At 41.3% G+C, this 25,151-nt stretch overlaps 1 protein-coding gene across 5 annotated transcripts in view; it reads left to right on the top strand.

The window, feature by feature from the left end:
• Nucleotides 1-8,207: 8,207 nt before the first annotated feature.
• The window catches only part of stag2b (STAG2 cohesin complex component b), a 176,725-nt gene continuing 159,781 nt past the window's right edge, over nucleotides 8,208-25,151 (top strand). For 3 of the 5 annotated variants that reach the window (XM_063060945.1, XM_063060944.1, XM_063060942.1), the window contains exon 1: nucleotides 8,208-8,466. The gene's annotated coding sequence lies outside the window, so the exon portion shown is untranslated. Of the gene's footprint in view, nucleotides 8,467-8,584; nucleotides 9,237-25,151 lie in introns of those variants that run through there. The other 2 variants (XM_063060947.1, XM_063060943.1) reach the window with 2 other exon arrangements.

Genomic DNA, 25,151 nt, shown 5'->3' with positions numbered 1-25,151 from the left:
GCTGATCAGACCCCAGCTTGTGTCCAGATGGCTAGCTACTTATGTCTCCATGGCTCCCCTCTTTTGAGCCACAGCCATCTTGAGGCCCTCTCTGCCGCATCGGTGGTACTGCAGATGGCTCTCCTCTTCCTCTCTCCCTTGATGCCCAAATTGCTGGAGGCTCTAACTAAGGAGCGGGCTGCAAATCCCCTACAACCAACCTCCACTGGGAGACACCTCGCTCTCCATCCAGCCTGCTGACAGTTGCTGACCAGTCCTGCGTACTTGGAGAGCTTCCTTTCAAAGGCCTCTTCCAAGCTATCTTCCCATGGGACTGTCAGCTCCAGCAGCACCACTTGCTTAGTAGACTCAGACACTAGGACAATGTCTGGTCACAGGGTGGTGGCTGCGATGTGGTTGGGGAACTTCAGCTGCCGTTCGAGCACCACCAACAGCTGCCAGTCCCTTGCAGAGGTCAGGATGCCTGCAGATGTTCTTTTGGCCGGTATTGGCTGCTCCCCAGCTCTGACAAAGGCAATGGTATGCTTGGAGGGTCGGGACCACTTTGCCCACTCAACTCCTGCGCTGACAGCTTCAGCGATGGTCTTCAGGACCTGATCATGCCTCCATCGGTACCATCCCTCACCAAGTGCCCTTGCACAGCCGCTGAGGATGTGCTCCAGGGTTCCTCGCTTGGAGCACAGTGGGCACACAGATGACTCTGCCTTGCCTCATGTGTGCAGGTTTGATGGGCTTGGAAGTACATCGTACACTGCCTGGATGAGAAATTGGATGTGGTGTGGTTCGGCTTTCCAAAGATCAGCCCAGGTCACTTTCCTTTCAATCGCATTCTCCCATCTTGTCCAAGCTCCCTGTTGCTTCATTCTCATCGCCTTGCAGGCTCTCATCTCCTCCACAACTGCTGTCACCTCCTCCTGAACTAGACAACACCTTTCCTTCCCTCTGGTGTCCACTTGGAGAGTTGGAAGGGATCCTAGCCCAGCTCGGCCTTGTGTGACCACTCCCACCAGCCTCCTGTGTCGCAGCCTCGCCTCTGCTTCCTGAACAGCTTCCTCTGCCCTCCACTTCCTGCCAGTTCTCACTTGGATCCCTGCTCTAGCCACCTTCGGGTCACTTGAGTCCCTATACTGTAGCACTTCTCTGGCTCTTGTTACCTTGTTGCAGTTTGTTGTGGTGTCCATAGAGTGCGATGCTGCTCAGGTTCTTTGGCAGCCCCAGCCATCTCCTGAGGTGGTTGCTAACCCTCCTCTTTAAGGTTTCGACTGTCGAGATCGGAACTGCATAGACGAGGAGGGGCCACAGGATTCTGGGAAGAATGCCATGCTTTAAGCTTCCCAGGTAGGCCAGATTTGTCCACAGATTTCAGACAGCCATCCAACTCAGTGCAGGTCACCTGAATGGATGTCGTGTCCCTTAAAGAAAACCGTCTTGGGATTGAGCAAAAATTGATGAATGCTTTGACGGAATAAAAATGAATAGAGTTAACTAAATTAATACAAAGCAGGGATAGAATTTCATGTGACTTCAGAAAATAATTTTCTGAGTTGGCTGGCAAAACAGCCACAATGTTGTTATTCACACAGTTTTGACTTTGTTTGAGGCCTTCTTATCTGACTCAAAAGTTTATGGGTTCATATTCCCCTCCAGATTTCGAAAGGCAAAACCATATTGGCATTCTATCTTTAGAGGGAGTTACACTATTGAAGGTGCCTTTTATCTGGATGTGAATTTCATCCAGGTCTCTCAGTGCTTTCACAGGCAAAACTAATAAAAACATCATTGCAGCATTTAGAAGATACAGGGATCAATCCAGTATTCAATCTATATATCACTAAAACTGTTAATTCTTACATGGCTGTTCACAGAAGCTTCTAGCTTTTCCAACATTACAACAGGGACTTCCCTTTCAAATCCTTTGGCTTAACCCCAGGGCACGGAAAGTACTCAGTAGATACAAGCATTTAAAATTTTTTTTATCTATTATAACAAGTAAAAACATAGAAACATTGAAAATAGGTGCTGGAGTAGGCCATTCGGCCCTTTGAGCCTGCACCGCCATTCAGTATGATGGCTGATCATCCAACTCAGAACCTTGTACCTGCTTTCTCTCCATACCCCCTGATCCCTTTAGCCACAAGGGCCATATCTAACTCCCTCTTAAATATAGCCAATGAACTGGCCTCAACTGTTTCCTGTGGCAGAGAATTCCACAGATTCACCACTCTCTGTGTGAAGCAACACACATCAAAGTTGCTGGTGAACGCAGCAGGCCAGGCAGCATCTGTAGGAAGAGGTACAGTCAACGTTTCGGGCCGAGACCCTTCGTCAGGACTAACTGAAGGAAGAGCTAGTAAGAGATTTGAAAGTGGGAGGGGGAGGGGGAGATCCAAAATGATAGGAGAAGACAGGAGGGGGAGGGATGGAGCCAAGAGCTGGACAGGTGATTGGCAAAAGGGATATGAGAGGATCATGGGATAAGAGGCCCAGGGAGAAGGAAAAGGTGGAGGGGGGAGAAAACCCAGAGGATGGGCAAGGGGTATAGTCAGAGGGACAGAGGGAGAAAAAGGAGAGAGAGAGAGAAAGAATGTGTGTATATAAATAAATAACGAATGGGGTACGAGGGGGAGGTGGGGCATTAGCGGAAGTTAGAGAAGTCAATGTTCATGCCATCAGGTTGGAGGCTACCCAGACAGAATAGAACATAGAACATAGAATAGTACAGCACAGTACAGGCCCTTCGGCCCACAATGTTGTGCCGACCCTCAAACCCTGCCTCCCATATAAGCCCCCATCTTAAATTCCTCCATATACCTTGTCTAGTAGTCTCTTAAACTTCACCAGTGTATCTGCCTCCACCACTGACTCGGGCAGTGCATTCCACGCACCAACCACTCTCTGAGTAAAAAACCTTCCTCTAATATCCCCATTGAACTTCCCACCCCTTACCTTAAAGCATGTCCTCTTGTATTGAGCAGTGGTGCCCTAGGGAAGAGGTGCTGGCTATCAACTCTATCTATTCCTCTTATTATCTTGTACACCTCTATCATGTCTCCTCTCATCCTCCTTCTCTCCAGAGAGTTATGCCCTGGCTCCCTTAATCTCTGATCATAATGCATACCCTCTAAACCAGGCAGCATCCTGGTAAATCTACTCTGTACCCTTTCCAATGCTTCCACATCCTTCCTATAGTGAGGCGACCAGAACTAGACACAGTACTCCAAGTGTGGCCTAACCAGAGTTTTATAGAGCTGCATCATTACATCGCGACTCTTAAACTCTATCCCTCGACTTATGAAAGCTAACACTCCATAAGCTTTCTTAACTACCCTATCTATCTGTGAGGCAACTTTCAGGGATCTGTGGACATGTACCCCCAGATCCCTCTGCTCCTCCACACTACCAAGTATCCTGCCATTTACTTTGTATACTGCCTTGGAGTTTGTCCTTCCAAAGTGTACCACCTCACACTTCTCCGGGTTGAACTCCATCTGCCACTTCTCAGCCCACTTCTGCATCCTATCAATGTCTCTCTGCAATCTTTGACAATCCTCTACACTATCTACAACACCACCAACCTTTGTGTCGTCTGCAAACTTGCCAACCCACCCTTCTACCCCCACATCCAGGTTGTTAATAAAAATCACAAAAAGTAGAGGTCCCAGAACAGATCCTTGTGGGACACCACTAGTCACAATCCTCCAACCTGAATGTACTCACTCCACCACGACCCTCTGCCTTCTGCAGACAAGCCAATTCTGAATCCACCTGGCCAAACTTCCCTGGATCCCATGCCTTCTGACTTTCTGAATAAGCCTACTGTGTGGAACCTTGTCAAATGCCTTACAAAAATCCATATAGATCACATTCACTGCACTACCCTCATCTATATGCCTGGTCACCTCCTCAAAGAACTCTATCAGGCTTGTTAGACACGATCTGCCCTTCACAAATCCATGCTGACTGTCCCTGATCAGACCATGATTCTCTAAATGCCCAGAGATCCTATCTCTAAGAATCTTTTCCAAAGGCTTTCCCACCACAGACGTAAGGCTCACTGGTCTATAATTACCTGGACTATCCCTACTACCTTTTTTGAGCAAGGGAACAACATTTGCCTCCCTCCAATCCTCCGGTACCATTCCCGTGGACAACGAGGACATAAAGATCCTAGCCAAAGGCTCAGCAATCTCTTCTCTCACCTCGTGGAGCAGCCTGGGGAATATTCCGTCAGGTCCTGGGGACTTATCCGTCCTAATGTATTTTAACAACTCCAACACCTTTTCTTCCTTAATATCAACATGCTCCAGAACGTCAACCTCACTCATATTGTCCCCACCATCATCAAGTTCCCTCTCATTGGTGAATACCGAAGAGAAGTATTCATTGAGGACCTTGCTCACTTCCACAGCCTCCAGGCACATCTTCCCACCCTTATCTCTAATCGGTCCTACCTTCACTCCTGTCATCCTTTTTTTTCTTCACATAATTGAAGAATGCCTTGGGGTTTTCCTTTACCCTACTTGCCAAGGCCTTCTCATGCCCCCTTCTTGCTCTTCTCAGCCCCTTCTTAAGCTCCTTTCTTACTTCCCTATATTCCTCAATAGACCCATCTGATCCTTGCTTCCTAATCCTCATGTATGCTGCCTTCTTCCACCTGACTAGATTTTCTACCTCACTTGTCACCCATGGTTCCTTCACCCTACCATTCTTTATCTTCCTCACCGGGACAAATTTATCCCTAACATCCTGCAAGAGATCTCTAAACATCGACTACATGTCCATAGTACATCTCCCTGCAAAAACATCATCCCAATTCACACCCGCAAATTCTAGCCTTATAGCCTCATAATTTGCCCTTCCCCAATTAAAAATTTTCCTGTCCTCTCTGATTCTATCCTTTTCCATGATAATGCTAAAGGCCAGGAAGCAGTGGTCACTGTCCCCCAGATGCTCACCCACTATAATATAATATAAGGTGCTGTTCCTCCAACCTGAGTGTGGCTTCATCTTTACAGTAGAGGAGGCCATGGATAGACATATCATAATGGGAATGGGATGTGGAATTAAAATGTGTGGCCACTGGGAGATCCTGCTTTCTCTTACATCGGGAGCACCGGATGCAGTATATCACCCCAGCCGACTCACAGGTGTCACCCCAGCCGACTCACATGAACATTGACTTCTCTAAATTATGAACATTGACTTCTCTAACTTCCACTAATGCCCCTTCTCCCCCTCGTACCCCATCCGTTATTTATTTATATACACACATTCTTTCTTTCTCTCTCCTTTTTCTCCCTCTGTCCCTCTGACTATACCCCTTGCCCATCCTCTGGGTTTTTTCCCCCCTTCCCCCATTTCCTTCTCCCTGGGCCTCCTGTCCCATGATCCTCTCATATCCCTTTTGCCAATCACCTGTCCAGCTCTTGGCTCCATCCCTCCCCCTCCTATCTTCTCCTATCATTTTGGATCTCCCCCTCCCCCTCCCACTTTCAAATCTCTTACTAGTTAGTCCTGACGAAGGGTCTTGGCCCGAAACGTGGACTGTACTTCTTCCTAGAGATGCTGCCTGGCCTGCTGCGTTCACCAGCAACTTTGATGTGTGTTGCTTGAATTTCCAGCATCTGCAGAATTCCTCATGTTCCCCTCTCTGTGTGAAGAAGTTTTTCCTCATCTCAGTCCTAAAAGGCTTCCCCTTTATCCTCAAACTGTGACCCCTCGTTCTGGACTTCCCCAACATCGGGACCCATCTTCCTGCATCTAGCCTGTCCACTCCCTTTAGGATTTTATATGTTTCAATAAGATCCCCTCTCAATCGTCTAAATTCCAGCGAGTATAAGCCGAGTCGATCCAGTCTTTCCATCATATGAAAGTGCTGCCATCCCAGGAATCAATCTGGTGAACCTTCTTTGTACTCCCTCTATGGCAAGAATGTCTTTCCTCAGATTAAGGGACCAAAACTGCACACAATACTCCAGGTGTGGTCTCACCAAGGCCTTATACAACTGCAGTAGTACTTCCCTGCTCCTGTACTCGAATCCTCTTGCTATGAATGCCAGTATACCATTCGCCTTTTTCACCGCCTGCTGTACCTGCATGCCCACTTTCAATGACTGGTGTATAGTGACACCCAGGTCTCGTTGCACCTTCCCTTTTCCTAATCAGCCACCATTCAGATAATAATAAAATGACTATTACAATATAGTTGAGGAACTCAGCAGGTCAGACAGCATCAATGGTCAATGTATCAGGCGGAAACTAGATCATCCAGCATTCTGTGTTTGTTGTTCTGGATTTCCAGCATCTGCAGAATCTCATGTTTATAAAAATGACCATATCCAAACTGCCAAAATATCAGCAAATGGTTGAAGGAGGAGGATAAGGTTGGAACAAAAGAGACGGCCCATGATGTGTTATAATCAAGAATCAAAAGGTGTTGGTGTAAGAGATATAATCGAAATTTTAAAAAGATCTGATGGAGATGGTCCATTTGGGAGTTGTGGAATCAGTAACTACTTCATGCAAAAATGGGAACTATGGATATGAACTGAAATTACTGAGTCTTAGTGGCTGTGCAATGAGAAACTGTAAGTTGAGTTCTCTTCTCTCAAAAACAACATGATGAAAATGTTATAAATCTGAAATAACACAGAAAATAGTGAAAAAGTGGATAAATTCTACTGTGAAGAAGTGTTTGATGCCTCAGGTTAATGACTTTCATCAGAAACATTTGTTTGGTGCAGGACCATTACCATGACATGTTCCTTGAACCTCTGAATTTTGTTGTAAACTGTGCAGGAAATCATGACAAAATCGAGGGTCATCTTGAAATACTTGTGCACTGAATTCAAGTAATAAGTAAAGTGATAATTAGTTTGCATTTCAGGGTGTAAACAAGGTCCTGGACATCCACATTCTTAAAATAAGGGATAGGTTTAGGACTGAAATGAAGGGTATCTGTGGAAGCCTTTATCCTGGAGGACCATGTCAAGTTGAATTCATTGTCATATGCATAAGTATGGAGAGGTATAGCTAATATGAAAAATTTGGTTGAGATAGCATGACAAGCAGGAGGGACAAACACTGTCTTGGTTTATTATTGTCACGTGGACTGTGATGCATTGCAAAGACATATGGATAATCAGGAATATCGAGTATGAAGTTGAATATCAGTCATGATTTAGGGGGCATATGGCCTACACTTGCCCCCTATTCATTATTTTCTTTGATTTGGTCCCCGAAAATGTTCTGTACTAAAAGGATTTGGTGTTTTCCCAATGTACATAATGAATCAACTCTTCTCGGGCTTCCAGCCTTCTTGAAGATGGCGGAGTATGTCATCAAAACGTCAGTTATAATCGATACCAGTACCCGGCTGTAAACCCAAGAATATTTTATTCATCTTCTGTGTTATTTGAACAAATGAAATTTTTTTCTTCCCTTGATTATAATGTTCCCAACGGATATAAATATTTATTTCAATTGTTGGAAACATCTTTAAACTTAAACTTCTAATCTGTGTGATGCACAGTGAACACAGTTGTTTTATTTATATTGATTTGGTTGCACATTCCTTTTGCGGAATAAGCTCACCTCAATGCTAAAATTGCAAATGCTGAAAATAATCATATCAGGTAGTATTTATGAAGAGTGAGGGTCATTTAACTTAAGTATTCGGAGCTCAGTTTTTAACTGCCATTTTGCACCATCTGTTTTGTCCAATCACAACTGAAGATGTCTTCAGGCACTTTGGAAATAGTATAGTCATTAATTCTCACAGATGGTAAGTAATTCTGCAACCCATTTTGATCAAATGATTTAATCCTGCATTTTGGTAGTGGTAATAATGGTATTTGAAGTTGGCATATAATGATCGAAGTAGGGTTACCTGCTTGTTGAATTATCAAGTAAAACAATAATAGTGCGTTGCTGTATTTTAAACTGCAACTGCCAACAGCCAATTTTATTTACAGTTCAAATCCATTTCCGGACTTGTTCCAGCCGAATTATTTGTTTCCCAGTTCGGGTTTGGCATGAAATGACTTGTAGTTGTGCCCTCCACCCGTTAGGGGGAGCGCAAGACGCCTCCTCAGGGAGAGTGGGGTTGGGGGGGAGGGGGGCCGCCGATAGTGGGTGCCGGCTGGCCGGAAGGCAACAACACTGCCGTTTACCTCCGCACCGCCGCTAGGGGGCGCAGTGGCTCGCCTCGGCTGCCCTTTGTCCGCCAGATGGCAGCTTCACCTTCAGTCGGAGTGAGCGCAACGACATCAACCGCCGCTTCCCCCCAAAAATTAAAAAAATCAGTAAAAAAACAACAAGCACTTTAGCCGAGCGAGTGACAGGCGGTCTGAGTGGGCACGGCTTCACCTGCCCGAGCCACGGGACGTAAATAAACATCGAGAACCGCGGGGGAGGGGTAAAACGGAGTACAACAGTTGTGGAATTTTTTTTAAAGGAGGAAAAAAGGTAAGGAAACGATTTTGTTGTGGAGAGAAAAATAGTGGAGAACATTCTAGAAAAAAAAAGTTACGGGAGGGCCGGAGTGCGCTGCGTTGTTGTTCGTGGCCTATGTTCGCAAAATGGAGGCCGCGCCGAGCGGCAGGCCGCCTGGGCCGGGCCGAGGCGAGCAGGGCCCGTCCTTCCTTCTTCTCCCACCGGCTCTCCCCTCCCCACCCCGCTCCACTCCCAGTTTGTTTTTATTTAACCCGCCGCCCCGGCCAAGGAGAGAAGATGGAGGGAGGAGCAGGGGGCCCGCAGCCCCGCCGCCAGCAGAGCGGGTCTGCTTCGAGCCGCGGGGTTTTTCGCTCGCTTCCCTCGGAGAGGAGAGAGAAAACAAACAGCTTCGAAAGGGATTTTTTTCTCTCTCTTTTTAAGGCACAATTTGGCGACGGCACAGCCGAGACTTTTTGGCGCCACTTTTATTTCCCTAAATCAACATCGCTAACATTTCTCTGTCCCCGCACCGCTGTTTTTTTTCGAGGAGGGGGGATTGAAAAGGACAACTCGGCGCTTTTTTTTTGTACCGACGAAAACGGGATTATTTTTAGGACACCCAACGATTTTTGTAGAATCACTTCCTTATCGGAAATGAAACGAAAAGCTTTCGGTCTAGGGCCGATCCAACTCGTTAATTCTAACTTGTTGGAAAATGAGCGCGTTTAATCTTTATTTCGGCGAGTTTTGTTCGGCTTTGGAAGGGATTTAAAGACTCGTGGAGTAAGAACGGCTGTGCTCAGGTCCGCTTCCATGTGACAATGTTGTAAACACTTGGCGTGAGCGAAAGAGGAGACATTATTAATCCACCAGAGTTCGGGACTTCGTTTCATTTTCTCGCAGTTCTCCGACTAAAATCTTTTCTTGACACTTTTGTTAACCCATTTACCTACTATCCGTTTAAACTTTAACTCTTAGAGGTTTTCTGTTTGCAGAAAAACAACTCACTGTAAACAGATTCCCATAAATCACCCTGTAATTTCTTAGCCACACCCTGTCGTATCTAATCTGTTTATTTCGTGGGAAGTACTTAACTGTAACTCGGCTGCTTGTTAACTGACAATTTGGCTCTTATTTTGCAAATCAAACATGTCGAAAGGCTTGTCGCACTGTAAATTGGCTGATTTGTTTTCAGCGATTTCGATGAACTGTTGATTACAGGTTGTTTAACTCCTACCCTTTTAAATGTTTTCAATTTTCCAAATCCACCATGAAAGCGAGTCAGAGAGAGGACAGACTCTCTACCTCCGTCGGTTGTTCCAACTTTTGTATGTTAATCCTGGCCGTAGCTGTGCTTATTAAAATAAAACAAGTGGCTGCTAACATTTATGCGTGTTGTCGATTAGGTTCAGTGTTGTGCTCGTGATTACAAGTAAAGGTATCAAACAAGGTGTTCAAGCATATTCGGTGATTCTTATTTGGATATACAGTTTGCAAAGAAGTGTAGTTTGCAGCTGCAATATCCTTACGGGAAAACACCATGGTACCATACCACTGATCGTTGTGGTAAATATTCTCGTGTGTAAGTTTCTGTCTTTGGTTCTAACTTGCTGAACTTTGTGTGCGGATGCGTATAAACTGACATTGCTTCTAAATTTGTTTATATTTGCGTAATTCGCAAAGGTGAATGTATGCTGCATTTAACTTGTTGCGGTCAAATTATTGAGATAAAGTGAAATCATTATTCAGGTATCTGGAAAAGCATCATAAGCCTTTGATCCAGACTGAACCTACATTAATATTTCGAATTGTTTTGTTTAACTTGCAACCTTTATATTGTTAGAATAGAATATGGTAATAAATGGCATCCTGCAGATACAATTCTAAGTGGACTGCGTGAGTCAGTTTAGTTTTACACATTGTAGATATGTTGTACTGTTTTGGAGTATCTGGTGTTCTCGGGCAGCGCTCCTTTACATGACGTCACTACAATATTCAGAAGCTGAACGGGAAGTGGTACAAGTGAACGCCGACTCCCTCGGGTTAAATTTGTCAGCCAATAACAGTTAATTTGGCTGAACATCTCGGTATATGTTGTTAACACTGATGTATCTTTTGTTAACACTGTCTGTGGTACAAGCTATTTTATGTTGCAGTAGTCTCTCCTGTACTGATTGATGAGATGATCAGATTAGCTGCACTTGGTTTTATTTAATAAATATTTTTTTAAAAGTCATATATAATTTGTTCATCCAGTTCTCAGTGTAATGAAAATAGTTAAAAACTATTAAATAACGCTCCTCATTTGCTACTTGATTTAGAACTCGAACTACAGTACTTTGACCACAAGAACCGAACAAGAGAAGGGATGTATGTAATATCAGAAGAAATATGAATGGATTTTTTTAAGAGTAGAAAGAAGTCTCCGATTGATTGGAAGCATACGTAGTTTTTAACTGATGGAGAAAATAGCAACTGATGGATTGGGAGTCAAAGCGGATTTTATAGATATGTTGCACACGAAGTATTACTTGATTTGTGACAGCACTGTTCATTGATGGAAGCAACTAGTTGTGGATCTTGATAGGCAGTCTATTGGAACTTTAATAAGTTGCATCTTTGGGTATTTTGCTAGCTTCCTCCTTCTCTGACAACCTGCCTGTCCGTTTGGCTCCGTTAATGATTGTTTTCTGTGGCCTTTTGCCAGACTGTTTAATGATCTGCAATAATTTGGTCAACTGCTCCGTATCTGAAAGTTGCTGTTTGTTTATTGTTGGTTGGAATTACTCAGGTGCAAATTGAACAACCCCTGTTTCCTGTTGACTAGTTTCAGCAATTAATGTGATTCAATTTTCAAACATTCGAATCTAAGTATTGCTTGAGCATGTGAAGATTTTAATTTAGATGTCGTCCAAATGTGATATGTCCTCCACCAAGATTGTAATGTGGGTAAATGTTTCTTGTTGGAAGGTTTATGAGATCGTTCCTAACATTTTTTTTTACTCCTACCCTCCCAAAAAATTGATAAACATTTCTTAGCTGTGTTTCAGAGTAGTGTAATGTTATTTACCGTCACAATTTTCCAAATATGTTGCAGCACAGAAAAGTAATTTGTTCCATTGTGTCTATGCCAGATCTTCATCTAAACAACTCAAGTTCTTCATCCTGTTTTGTAATTTTTTCTTCATACATTTATTCAGTTATTTCTTGAAGGCCTCTCTCCATTAAATTCCTGCAATAAGGGGAAAAGATCTTCCTTGTGTCACTACTCCATGACCCTCTGCCAAAATAAACAGCCTCTCATTATCCTCTCTGACCAGATGTCTCCTCACTATTCCCTGCTTTCTCCAAAGGACCAGTGCCAATCCTTCTCATTGATACTTTTGCTATTGTCTGTCATCCCACAAATTGTTTTTTTTCAAGCCTATGGATACTGCAAGTAAAAGTACTTACTCTGAAATTAAAGTTGGGAATACTTACAACATCTCTAGAACAGCAGCAAAATTGTGTTCATTCTGTCAGAAGTGATTCCAAATCTCCAATGAATTCTTAGTTCATTCCTTTGCCTAATTCCTAAGTGTTCTCTGCCACCTATATTTTTCAATGAAGGTTAAACACCTCAATTTGAATGTCCTGATTATTCCATTCAGGGTTCATTGAAATGAAGTGGAACAAGTAACAATATTAAGGTAAAAGCTAAAATCTTAAACATGAAGACAAAGTTTGTGGAATTTTGAAATGAAAATCCACATGAACATTAAATCAGATTTGTTCAGCATTAAGAAGGCTTGGTATGCTATTAAGTTTTGTTTATGTTATGTCAATGTTTTCAGTTTTGAAAAGGAAGAAAATGGTTGATAGTGCTTAATTTCTGCTAACTTGGTTACTTTGACTATGCTGGGAGTGGTGGTGAAGGGTGCTGTCTGAAAGAGGAATTCACTGAGAACTTTGTATTTGACTATGCATATGCATTCTCCAGATGTTGCTGTCCTTCTAATGGTGCAAGCTGATAGCCTGATTCATTTCTTTCAATTTCTTAGCTATAGTGTGCCAAGCAGATGAAACAAATGACAGATGATGTAATAGTATCTCTTGCACTGCAGGTAATATCTTGTGTTTTTTTTGCAGTCCTTTGCATTATAAGAAATATTGGAATATGACTTGATCCTGAACTTGTTTTGCCAATTATTAGATCTTAATAGATATGTACTCGCACTTGATTTACCCTCATGTTCCTATTTTTCCCTCAGATTTTCTCACTAATGAAATGTCAGTCTGTCTTAGAATTTTATTTGTTGTTCTCGCTCAAGGATGGTCATTCCAGTATCAGTCCTTGTTGCTTTCTTATATCACTGGCAATTAGTCTGTTTCATGAAATGTGAAAATAGAAAGTAAGTGAGCAAAGCATGCAGCATCTGTTGGGGGAATTGTGATTATAATTGGGTTTAATAAGTACAGAGCAGTGTAGGGAGGATGGGATTTAAAGAATGGACAGGATTAGCGTATCCAAAAACTGACAATGATTAAGATCTGAAATTGTAGATGGTAAGTTTGATTGTAAAGTGCTTGTTCAAATAGTAAAGTGCTGTTACTTGGGTATCATTGCATCAGGAGCTCATGGAATGATATAGTTCATCTTTTGACTGGCACTTTACAACTTCCTGGACTGGACTGTAATGTGAGCGGTTTCTGACCATTGTCATTGCATAAATTGATCCATAAGAGACTTCATTCCTCCTTTTCTCATTGCTCTTCTCCTTTCTACATCCGTGGGGGGGGGTGGGGGGAATAAAATTGTTATGATAAAACATGCTTTGTCTCTAGTAATAGAGCCTTGTTTCCTGGATCTTTTATGTATATTTCTATTTTTAAAAGTTCTTCACCCCTATGCTCACTTGAGTAGATAATTTTGTAATGACTACAGTATCTTCTACATAATTTCTAAAAATCTCAGATATGTACTCGATATTTGAGGAAATACAGGCCTTATCTGTACAACTTGTTTTCAGAACTCAACGCACAAAGTCTTGCCCTTTGAATCTGTGCTTCTGTCTGAGGGTAAAATATCTTTGGAGTGCGGTCTTCAGAACAGAATGTAGTGCTTAGCATCTTGTCCAACCAGACTCTGTCACAATCTTTGAGATTGCTTGTCTATCTTTAGGGGATTATACTTTGTGTGGCTTAGATAATCAGTTGTTGCTCAAGATTGGTTTCCATCCTCCATATGTGAATAATGTCTGTCCCAGCATGTGAAGACAGACTCTGGCGGATTGAGCGGACGAGACCAGTGGAAGGTCCAACAGTCAAGAAGGTGGTCTCTGCAAGCGTCGTGGAACGTGTAGAGCACAACAAAACACAGAAGACGTCCTGGCCATCCACTGCGCCTAGTCCCATCTCCAGCCGTCTCGACTCTTGTCTTGCCACTGGATCCAGATGGGAATTGGGAAGAGAAAGTGAGGCTGACGCTCCGTAACTCTCCCTCACTTAAATCCAAATCATGCGCTAATCTCGACACCATCAATGGTGTCGAGGTCTTCATTGACAACGACGATGGACGAGCATGTGAATAAGTATGGGCAATGACATGCCACTAATTATTTAGAGAACTAATATGCACTCAGTTTGGGGGATATTATTGGTCTTCTCCCGCATCTTTTGGCTCGAGAGCAGGGGATCCTGTCTTGGGGTCCCCAGACCCCTCGCTTAGTGGCATTGGTCCATGGCATAAAATGTGGGGAACCCCTGCTCCAGAGGCTTTGAACATAATTGTAACAATAGGCTGATAACATTTAATTCAGAATACGAGAAGGCCTTTCTCTTTAAAGGTTTGTTTTGCACTGAGAACAGAATGATAAATTGGCATACAAATTGACACAAAACCGTATAAATACATATTGAATCTATTGAGTTCGGAACAAATAGTTTTATGTATCTGATAATTGTGGATAAGCATATAAATATGTAAAGATGAATTTTGGCTCTGACAATGTAGCTGATGCAAATGTAGTTAATATGGCACACTGCTTTAAATGCTGAACTGTTTTGTGTTTGAAATTTGATCGTCACCTCATTAAAAAGCTAATGATCTAAGTTGCATGTGCTGCATAAAGGCTGGCTTTGTGGTTTATTAACTGACAAATGAACGTTCAGAGTAAATTTTTTATCAAAGTATGTATACCGTATACAGCCTTGCAATTCGTCTTGCAGGTAGTCAACAAAGCAAAGAAATGCAATGGAATCCACAAAAAACCCACATAACAATGGCTGACAAACATCCAATATACAAGAAAAGAACAAATCGTGCAAACAATAACAAAATAAAGAAATAATATGCTCAAATGAACAGCAGAATCCCAGAAAGTGAGTCCACAGCCTTGGAGTCAGTTCAGCACTGAGGCAATTGAAACTGTCCATCAGCTCCATGGCTGTAGGGCAACAACTACTCCTGCACTTAGTGGTAAGGACCCTACTTCTCTGCACCACGCACTTGATGGTATCCATGAGAAGTAAGGCAGACAGGATGGGCAAGGGTGGGGGATTTTGGCTGAAATGAAGTGAACTGAATACCAGTTTGTCTTCTATCATTGTCCTCTGCTTCTTTGGGATGTATCCATTCTGCGCCTTCTGAATTGTTCCCAGAAACTGCAGCTATTGCTGTTCTGCCATCATGCCTGCTTGTGTTCCATTGCAATTAACTTTGGTCAGCTCCTTTCATGCCTCTATAATTCTCTTTACTCCACTGTAATACTGATAGATCTGACTCTAGCTTCTCCCTCTGAAACTGCAGGGTGAATTCTATCATATTACGATTACTGTCTCCTCAAGATTCCTTTACCTTAAACACTCGCATCAAGTCTGGTTCATTACACAACGCCCAATCTAAAATTGCCTTTCCCTTAGTTGGCTCGACCACAAAGTTCCAAAAAGCTATCGCGTAGGTATTCTGCAGATTCCCCCTCTTGGGATCCAGCTCAACCTGATTTTCCCAATCTACCTGCATATTGAAATCCCTTATCACTATTGTATTATTGCCTTTATTTTGTGCCTTTTCTATCCATTATAATTTGTACCCCCATCTAGATTACAGTTTGGAGGCCTGTATATAACTCCCATCAGGGCCTTTTTACCCTTGCATTTTTTTTACTCTACCCACAACGATTGAATATGTTCCGATCCTATGTAACCCCTTTCTGAGGATTTTTTTTTTACCAACTGAGCCACGCCACCCTCTCCTTTTGATACAATGTGTATCCTTGTATGTTCAGCTCCTTATGATCTCCTTTCAGTCACCAATCAGTGTCTACAGCATTATACCTGAATCTCTAACTGCACTATAAAATCATCTACCTTATTCCGTATACTGTCTACCTTCATATATAAGAGTATCGGTCATGTTCTCATCACCCTTTCAGATATTGCCTCTATATAACACTTCAGCTTACCCAGTTGAGTGTCACATGGGGTAATATCGAAAAGGGTGATGAATGTAATTTTGCCCTATCATCTGCCTGTCCTTCCTCACAGTCTCACTATACACTGCATTGACTGCCCTATCCTTAGCCCTATTATTCTGGTTCCCATCCCCCTGCCAAATTAGTTTAAACTCTTCCCCGACAGCTCTAGAATCTATGATCAATGCACATACTATTTTAGAGCAGTAACATCATCTAAGTGATCACTGTTTAAATGAATGGTTAACCTGGGAGCTTGGAAACTACATTATATTTTGATTTCAGTGCTTTGTAAACTAAAATCAGCAGAGTAAAGATCGGCATTTGAACTTTGGACACTTGTTTGTACAATGTAATGCTGCTAAAAGCACTGCCACCTCTCACTGGCGTTTCAAAGGTGCTGCATCTAATTGGTGTTCTTTTTCACATGCACTCTCACTCATTCTCACTTTGTTTGGAAGCCTCTGGATCCAATTTATCATGTGATGCAGGTTGCTTTATCTGCTGCAGAAATTAACATGATCAGGTGTTGAAAGACAATCTTGCATCCAGGAAAGATGCCTTCAGTCTGTTACTGCAGCCTAGAAGTTTGTTTTGTTGACGTTGAGTGAGCAGCAGTGGAGCTCAAGTGCTGATACTTCAAGTTATCAATATTACAAGCTAGTTAAAGATCTATTTGGACATTTCTGATCAGCCATATGGCTCAACACAACAGTTCATTTGCCCATTGGGAAGATACATCATTTTAAAAAGTACTTATTTTATTCATGTTCTTTATCTTTATGTAAAAAGTTTGACTTCAGTGATAGCAAGTGGAATGGCATGTTGTAAATTCATGTTGCCACAAAAGATGCTTATTTGAGTTTTTCAGTATTTCCTGCCTGGCAATGGTCCATAATTTAGCTTGTGAAGGTCATGGTTTGTATCAGCGGTAAGGTGACACCATGATGTATGTGGACTGAATCTGGATTCAATCTTGACTCTGGTGCTGACTTTACTCTGTGTTTTACCTCTGGTTGTTTCAATTTCCTTACAAATTCCAAAAAAATTGGTGTTTTCTTCAGTTAGTTTACCAGTCTCAGTTGCTCATAATGTGTCTGTGAGTGAAATGCAGGGATGTTGGGAAGGATATTAACTATGGTATTAACATGTGTACTTCATGTTTGATGTGGTAAGCTGAAGTGCCTGTTTCTATACTTCTAATGATAAATTTGTCTGCAGTTTATTGTGCATCTGGACAAGAGGACAAGAACAAGCCAGTTCCAGAAGTGATGCACTGTATTTGGAAAAATAAATTTACAGATCAGTCAATAGAACTTTTCATTTTAGGAATCTGGTTTGTTATTTACATAATTATGTTTATTAAATTTTGGCCATTAAAACACATAGTCTGTTATGAGACTCCAAACTTTTAATTCTTCATGTCCTTAATATTTGTTATATTAATCTTTAACATTTCTTTGCATATCTTTATATGATGTGTTGTTGTTGTTCGTCCATCGTTGACGTCCATGAGGACCTCGACACCATAATGATGGTGTCGAGACTAGCGCGTGATTTGGATTTAAGTGAGGGAGAGTTGCGCAGCGTCAGCCTCACTCTCTCATCCCAATTCCCATCTGGGTCCAGTGGCAAGACAGAGTCTAGACGGCTGGAGATGGGACTAGGCACAGTGGATGACCAGGACGTCTTCTGTGTCGTGTCCTGGTCTACACGTTCCATGACGCTTGCAGAGACCGCCTTCTTGATCATTGGACCTTCCGTTGGTCTCGTCCGCTCAATCCGCCGGAGTCTGTCTTCACATGCTGGGAAAGACAACTCCCTATCTCACCAAGGGTTTGAGACCCGTCGGCTACCCTCACCTGGTTTAGCCGGCTTGTCGAAGCCGTTGCCCGGGGTGTGGCCACTGTCGCATGCAAACAGCTACGGGGAGCCACAGGTGAGAGCTGAGTGCCAGGTGGGGACCAAAGGTGGACTAACCGCTCTGAAAAGGACGCGACATGTTCTCCCACCAGAGGTGCTACCCCTCCCTGACACCCCATATAACAAGCATTTTAACAAGCATTAAGTAAAATATTTAGTTGAGTATTGTCCAGATCCATAGTAGGTTGATGTGGTTCTGCTTATGCAGCACTTCAGCATTATTATTTCATAACATTACAAAGGCCACTTGTCTTTAATTTGGAATTGCATAAGGAATTGGCAAATTAAATATGTAATAACTTTTGAGGGCCCATAATTCTTCAAAGCAGTTTTCCAAGGTTTTGATTTGTTTCAGTCAATTTGGGCCGCAGGTAAAGAAAATTGGACGGACCTTGTTTATGGCCATGTAATCAAGTATGTACGTAAATGCAAGATTGACAGGAATCCGTGTCCTTGGAATCATTGCATCAGAACATGTATCTCAGTCTGTACAAATATGACCAGAGATGCATAATAGGATTAGCTTGGATCATGTTTTCTTGGCTGGCATAGGCATTGTCGGCTAATTTCTTCCTCTGTGCCATGAATAAATGTTGATGTTTGGGATATCCACAGTTATTTAACTCAGCATACTTGTGATTCCCTGGATTACTGGTAGCATGCAAGGGCAAGTGGGAAAATCTTCAATTGCTCTGTTGCTGCTTGGCATAAAACAGTTGTGTCTTGTGTTTTGGTGCCGTTAATTTCCGTCTTTCTGTGTTTACCAAGATTGGTTATGCAGATAAAATACTGATTTTATTTTGGAATTGGAGATAATGTTTAATTAAGAGTTAGGTAGGATTTTAATTTTTGTTTTGCACTGATAACTTCAAATGCAACAGTTCCCGTGTCCTGCTGTAAACGTAACTTTGCTAGATCAAATAACGACAGCACAAAAAGATCGTTACTTATCTTTTCACTCGTTTATTTCTTGGAGCTCAGCCGGCGAGTGAACTTGGACCCGACATCAGGGAGAGACCCTTTCTCATCTCCCCGGCGGTTCTACAGGTCCACTGCCCGATGTCAGAATTGTCAGAAGTTATAAGGCCACCGATACAAAAGAACAATCAGTTTGATAATCATTCCGGTCAAGTCAATGGACTATTGATACAGAGAACAATCAGTTTGATAACTACTCCTACCAAGTCAATGGACTATTGATACAAAAGTACAATCAATTTGTTAGACACTCCAGCCACCTTAATTAAAGAAAAGAATGTCCTGCCTGGTTTGCTGGAGCCACAACTTAATTACAAAGATAAGAACATCTGTCAAATTTATGCTTTAATTAAGAAAGGAATGTTCTGTCTGATTTCCATCAGGTACTGCTTTTTGTCAAAATCAAAAGGTGTGAAAAGCCCAGAGATATCTTATGTGGATCTGGGCAAACTTTAACCCTTATCTTGCTCCAAAGAAAGCAGCTGTGAGACATTATTCAAACATACTGCAGTCAGACATAGTCAGTACTGAATCCATTGTTTACAGGAATCTGAGAATCCCCCATTCCCTTAAACTTTATCACTGCCTCCTTAAGTTTATTGAATGAGGCATCTGTACGTCAGCAATTGGAAGCAGAAAGTTTTGTTGAGCAATGCGGAAGAAAGAATATTTCAACAAAATCACAAGACTGCTTGGTGATGATGCAATTATGCTCGCCTAAAACTATACGTCCATTTAAGAAGTTTTATAATTGGTGCAAACTGGGAAGGTGATTGCTTTAATTTATCCCCCTAAAGCAAGAAGGGAAAAGGATATGAAATTTTGATTTGGAGAGCATATTGTTTGAAGCAGTTCTGACTGGATATAGTAAAATTAGTAATGCAAGAAATGTTTCTAAATGCTAGATGTTAATACATGACCTTGGCTAAGTTTTATAATTGCAATATATGCCCTTTCAATGCCAGCTATTTTAAAAATAGAGGAATGTTGTTTCTGGATAAGTGAGCAGTGCCAAATAGGGTAACTTTTAAATAAAAGATCTACCTTGGTGGTCCAAGTTTAAAGAACTTCTGAAAATAATGAGGCTAATGACAAAATAACATGAATAATATTTGTTAGAAAATTGTTTTGAGTAGATGATGTTAAGTAAGTTATTCTAAATTTTAATGGCAAGTTTAGTTTTGAATTCCCTCTGAGAATTTTTTTTTCTACAAACAGTTGTGATAGAATGACCCGAATATTTCAGATTATGCTGCATAGGATGTTGCTTTGTTAGGCTGCTCTGTTATGGTAGCCTTCACAATAGTCTTGTGATGTGAGACATGAAGCTGGTGGACTGAAAAGTGCACTGAATACTGACGGATCAATTTTGCATTCATCTTCTTGAGCAGCTCGCTGGTTGAAATCTCCCTTCTAATAGAGGGAGAGGTGTGGTTCAGTATTAGGAGATGTGAAGATAGCATTGACCATAGGTTTTGTGACCATGTGCTTTGAGTTATGTTGGACACCCATGAGTTTTGGTGCGTGCTGAATGAATCAGTGGTGATGCCAGTTGATGAGTTATTCAGTATGAGATGGAAAGGATTGCATCATTTTCTTCCTATGAGAACCCTGCCAGAATTCTGAGAAGGCTGTTGGGTCTTGACCTTGGCGATCTTTCTTACATGATTTCTGTTTATCAGTGTTTTGAAAAGAGCATTGGTAAGATGAACTAGCTGTACATCATAATTTACTGTGATATTAATTCTATTTTTCAATAAGCACTTGTATACTGGAAGTGAGATGTACTCAAAACTGCCTTGCTGATATTTAATTCATACATTAAACGAATCATCCAACTTGTTTATGTCATCACCTTTGGCTTTGTACCAAATAAGTGTAGCCTTTCAACAGTGACAATTATACTTACATCAGTGGATTCAAGGATGGATCACTTGCGAGTCATTAGTGTTTGGACTGAACAAGTTTGCACTGGGAATAGATCTTCCATGCACGTGAGGTCTTGTCCACATGGTACTCTGAATATTTAGTCACTGAGTAGCAGTTTTATGGTGATATCAGAGGAAGAGATGTCTCTTGGCATTTCAAAAAGCTGGCCTGTGTGGCTGATACTAACATGCACTCCAGTGAAATAAGGAAAATTCCATACCAGTGCCAAGTGCCAACTTGAATCTGTGTGCCTGGTGTAGGCTGTTTTGGATCCATGCCTTTGGGTTTTATCTTCCTACCTTTCCAATGTTAACTTGTGTCTTCATTCATTCCACAACCATTGTTTTCATTACCATACTGGTGACAATACAGGTATTTACTGCTTTTAAATTGTGTATGTGCTTTTTGAATCATTTGGAGGTTGCATGGTGACAGTTTGTACATTTAAAATTTTGTGCTTTGTCTGCAAGATGAGGATAAATCCTGAAGAATGCTAATGTCTTGGCAAAGAAACACCTGAATGTTGTTTGTTGTTCATGAACCTAGTCATTGTTATTGCGAAGTTGGATTAATTTACACTACATTTATTCTCTTCGCATTATTGCTAAGCAGAACCATCTTCATAAATTCCAAGTTGTAGTGTATTTCCAGAATTTAAACCTAACATCATTCCACCGTTTAAGAGAGGCCTGTGTGACATTGCTCATGCTTTGTGGTAGTATTATTATTACAATGCATGATGCAAATTCAAAGATATAAGCATCATGCAGTCAGTAGTTTTGCTGCAAGGCCGTTGATTAAGGACGTTCCCACTGTTTTACTTTTCGGGGATGCATTTTGATATGCTCTATTTTCAACTTTTGTGTTTATTTTAGATCTTGTGCATTAGCAATTTTTTTGGTGTTGGTAGCCCCTTGGATTACTTAAATAACTTAAGGAGTTGTTAACTGTATTTAGATTTTGGCTACCTGAATGTGTGGTTGAAATGTGTAAATGAATACTGCTTGTGAGAATGAAGTTGGAGCTTTGAGTGTGGGAATTGTCACTTATGACATTATGAAGGAATCCCTTTTGATTAGGAAGAATAATTGCCAAACAATTGCAGTGCACTTAAGAGCCAAGACTTCTTTCTTTAACTCCGAGAATTTCTGTACAAATGTGTTCAGATGCCGGTGTTCATTTCTTGAATGCTTTCAGCTTGTATTGTTTTTATGCTGGTTACTAATCTGATTGAATTTGTGTAATCAAGCAGCTGCTGTCATCCACTGAAATTCATTTAGTTTAAAATTACAGAATTGTCCACTGCTATTAAGGTTTGCAGCTTAAGAATTGTGCGACAGTAAATTAAAATTGTTTTATTATTCTCATATACCAAGCTTCAGTGAAAAATTGTTTTGCATGTCATCTATATACATCATGTCAGCTCATCAGTACATTGAAGTAGTACAAAGAAAGCACCGTAACCGAAGGCAGACTGTAGTGTTACAGAGAGAGTGCAGTGCAGGCAGACAATTGTATGTAAATTCAAGACATGACACACTTTGTCATAAGCTGATTGATGTAAAAGGTAAAAGTGAGACGCAGCTTTATTCAGATTTGATGTGACAAGTGCTTTCACGTTTATTTCTATCCGTGTCCATTGCTGGGAATTGCAGCAAATATTAAGTTTTTAATTGTGATGCTTAAATGCCTTTGCAGTTTCTCTTTGATCCTCATTATTTCAGTTCCGTCACTGTGTTACGAAGTTTTATTTAACCAGCAATTCAGTACCTTTATATCATCTCTCCAGACACTTAAAGCAAATTATAATGAGCGTACTTTGATTAACTTTAGTTCTGTCTTCACCTTTATAATGGTTGACTGTATTATGTCATTTTTAGTTGGTTTAGTTTCTGGTGTGCCGGTGATATATACTAACTTGTCCGATAAACTAGCTCAGAGGGAAGCTTATTGGAAGTAAAGTAATTGCAGTGAAAAAAGATAGAGAAAAGCTTTGGGGCAACCATGTAGCTCTGCTTGAAATGTTTGCACTGAAATTAGATCAGTTTTGGACCCATTGGTTAAGATAATGGCCTGCAGGTCATCAGTCATTGAGCTGCACTACATAATTAATACTTGTTTCAACACACATTTGTCACTAATCACCAAGTCATGGTCAAACCTTTCATTGAAACGTGAGAGGATATCTTAAATTTAACATAAATAAAATAATGGCCCTTTCCCAATTCAGCTTGTTGTGCATAGTTGCCCCCGGGGGTGGTGGGGGGGGGGTGGAATGTTTGAGATTCTGGAAAATTTACACCACAGCAAAGCCTAGCATTTGGCTGCTTGAAGAAGATACAGAAAATATATTTTTAAAAATATTGAGACCTTAAAATGTCTGTCTTTCTCTTTAAAAGTTATAACAAAACCAATTTGCAGGAGTTTTACTATTATGAGAAAGAGCTAATTCATTGCAGAAGCTAATCTGAAGTCACAAGGGAGCCATTTAATCATGTCAGTTTGTGATGATTTTCTCTGGGCTTTATTTGCTGCAAATTCAAAAATTTTATTGAGGTGGAAGGCATGTTTATTTTTGGACTGGAACCTTGGAGTGTTCCATGTAATTTTGAGCATTTGGGACATTGTAGGAACTTTGGTGCTAATGCATATTGCCAGCAAAAGATAAACAACACTTTATTTTACTTGGTCTTATTTACAAACTTGAAAAAATTAGGTTGCAGAAATTGTATTTAGAATGTTTGTAAAACAAACACAAATTAATCACAATGCAGATCTGGTTGTTTTAAAATCTCAGCAAAAGTTTCATTTGGCAGAGCTAGCCATATTATTTTACCAGCCTGTTTCCACAGGATCATGATAAACATCTTAGTTCAAGAATGGTCAACCATAAAAAGGGTATTTATCTGACAGAACATCGAAGTCTTGATACTTTTGTGCAAGAAATTGTTGCAATTTGGAATCAAGAAGTTGGAATTGCCAAACATTTCCCATCTGTGGCGCAAGTCAAAGACATGAAACTTCAACAGCTTTTCTCACTGTAGAAGTAACTTGACTGAATTTTTAGTGCTTTGTTATTTTAGCATTCAGTCCATAAGAATTTTGTACATTTCTATGAGATCTCCACTTGTAAATTCTGGGGAATGTATGCTGAGGTACTTAGTTTTGCTTTGTATTGAAAAGCTGATTTCCTGAAACCAGTCCAGTCGATCTATGCTGCACTCTGTTGCCGAGTGTATTTATTTTTGGCCAAGATGACCCAAACTGCACAATACTTAGTAGTCTCATTGAGGCTTTGTCTCACTTTATTCCCACAGTCAAAATCTCTGATAATAAGGGCCAGAATAGCAGTTACCTTCTTAATCTCTTACTACATTTACCTTTCTCCTTTTGTGCACTAGAATATCTTGGTCTTTTTGGACATTGTGGCCCAGTTTCTCTAAGTAACAAAATGTCTTTGTTTTGTACATCAAAGTGAACTTCATCAAACTTCTCTGTATTAATTTGCACCTGACTGTTCCTGCCCATTTCATTTGTCCGTTTTCTCTTGAAGCCCCTTTGTACTCACTGCTCAGCCTACAATTACACCTGGGTTGCAAGAATCATGGAATTAGACAAATGATCATCGCACCTGGATCATGAACAGCCGAGGCCCAAGCAGTTTCACCCAAGTAATATTCTGCCAGCCTATGAAGGATTGTAATATCCACCTCAAAATTTTGGCTGTAAGCTGTTCTCAAATCATGTCATTGATCAACTCATTCCCACTGTGCTCAAAAGCTTTTGACCATCTTCTTGCATGGGTTTTTAAAGATCTTTGGAAAACCATATAAATGACCTCAGATAGCCCCTCGCTACTTCTGGCAGAACCCCAGTTAAAGATGGGTTTTCCTTTCATAAATCCATGTTGATTTTGATCAACTGCACACATAGCAAGCTTTGTGTCGACTGTGGCCCATTTCCTTTGTTCACCACATGATGTGGTTTCTATTGCAGGTGAATTATCTGCATTTTGAGCTCCTGACAAGAGGGCAACTGATAGTCTAGCACTATTTCCTGTTCCTCATTATCATGTATTATTTAGAATATGCGCAATCTGTGTGATAGATTGTGTCTAACCAATCTTAGAATTTTTCGAGGAAGTTACCATGAAAGTTGATTAAAGCAAGGCAGTGGGTGTTGTCTGTGTGGATTTCAGCAAAATGTTCGACAAGGTCCTGCGTGGGAGTTTGCGCAAAAAGGTTCAGTTGTTTGGGATTCAAGATAGGATAGTAAATTGGATTAGACATTGATTTCGCAGGAAAAGCCAGAGAGTGTTGGTAGATGGTTGCCCCTCTGACTGGAGGCCTGTGACTAGTAGTGTGCTGCAGGGTTCAGTGCTAGGTCCATTGCTGTTTGTCATCTGTATCAGTGGTCCCCAACCTCCGGGCCACGGAC

Source organism: Mobula hypostoma, chromosome 10 (genome assembly GCF_963921235.1).
Source record: "Mobula hypostoma chromosome 10, sMobHyp1.1, whole genome shotgun sequence".
Taxonomy (NCBI): Eukaryota; Metazoa; Chordata; class Chondrichthyes; order Myliobatiformes; family Myliobatidae; genus Mobula; species Mobula hypostoma.
Note: the sequence above shows the minus strand (reverse complement) of the source record. Positions and strands in the feature narration are given on the sequence as shown.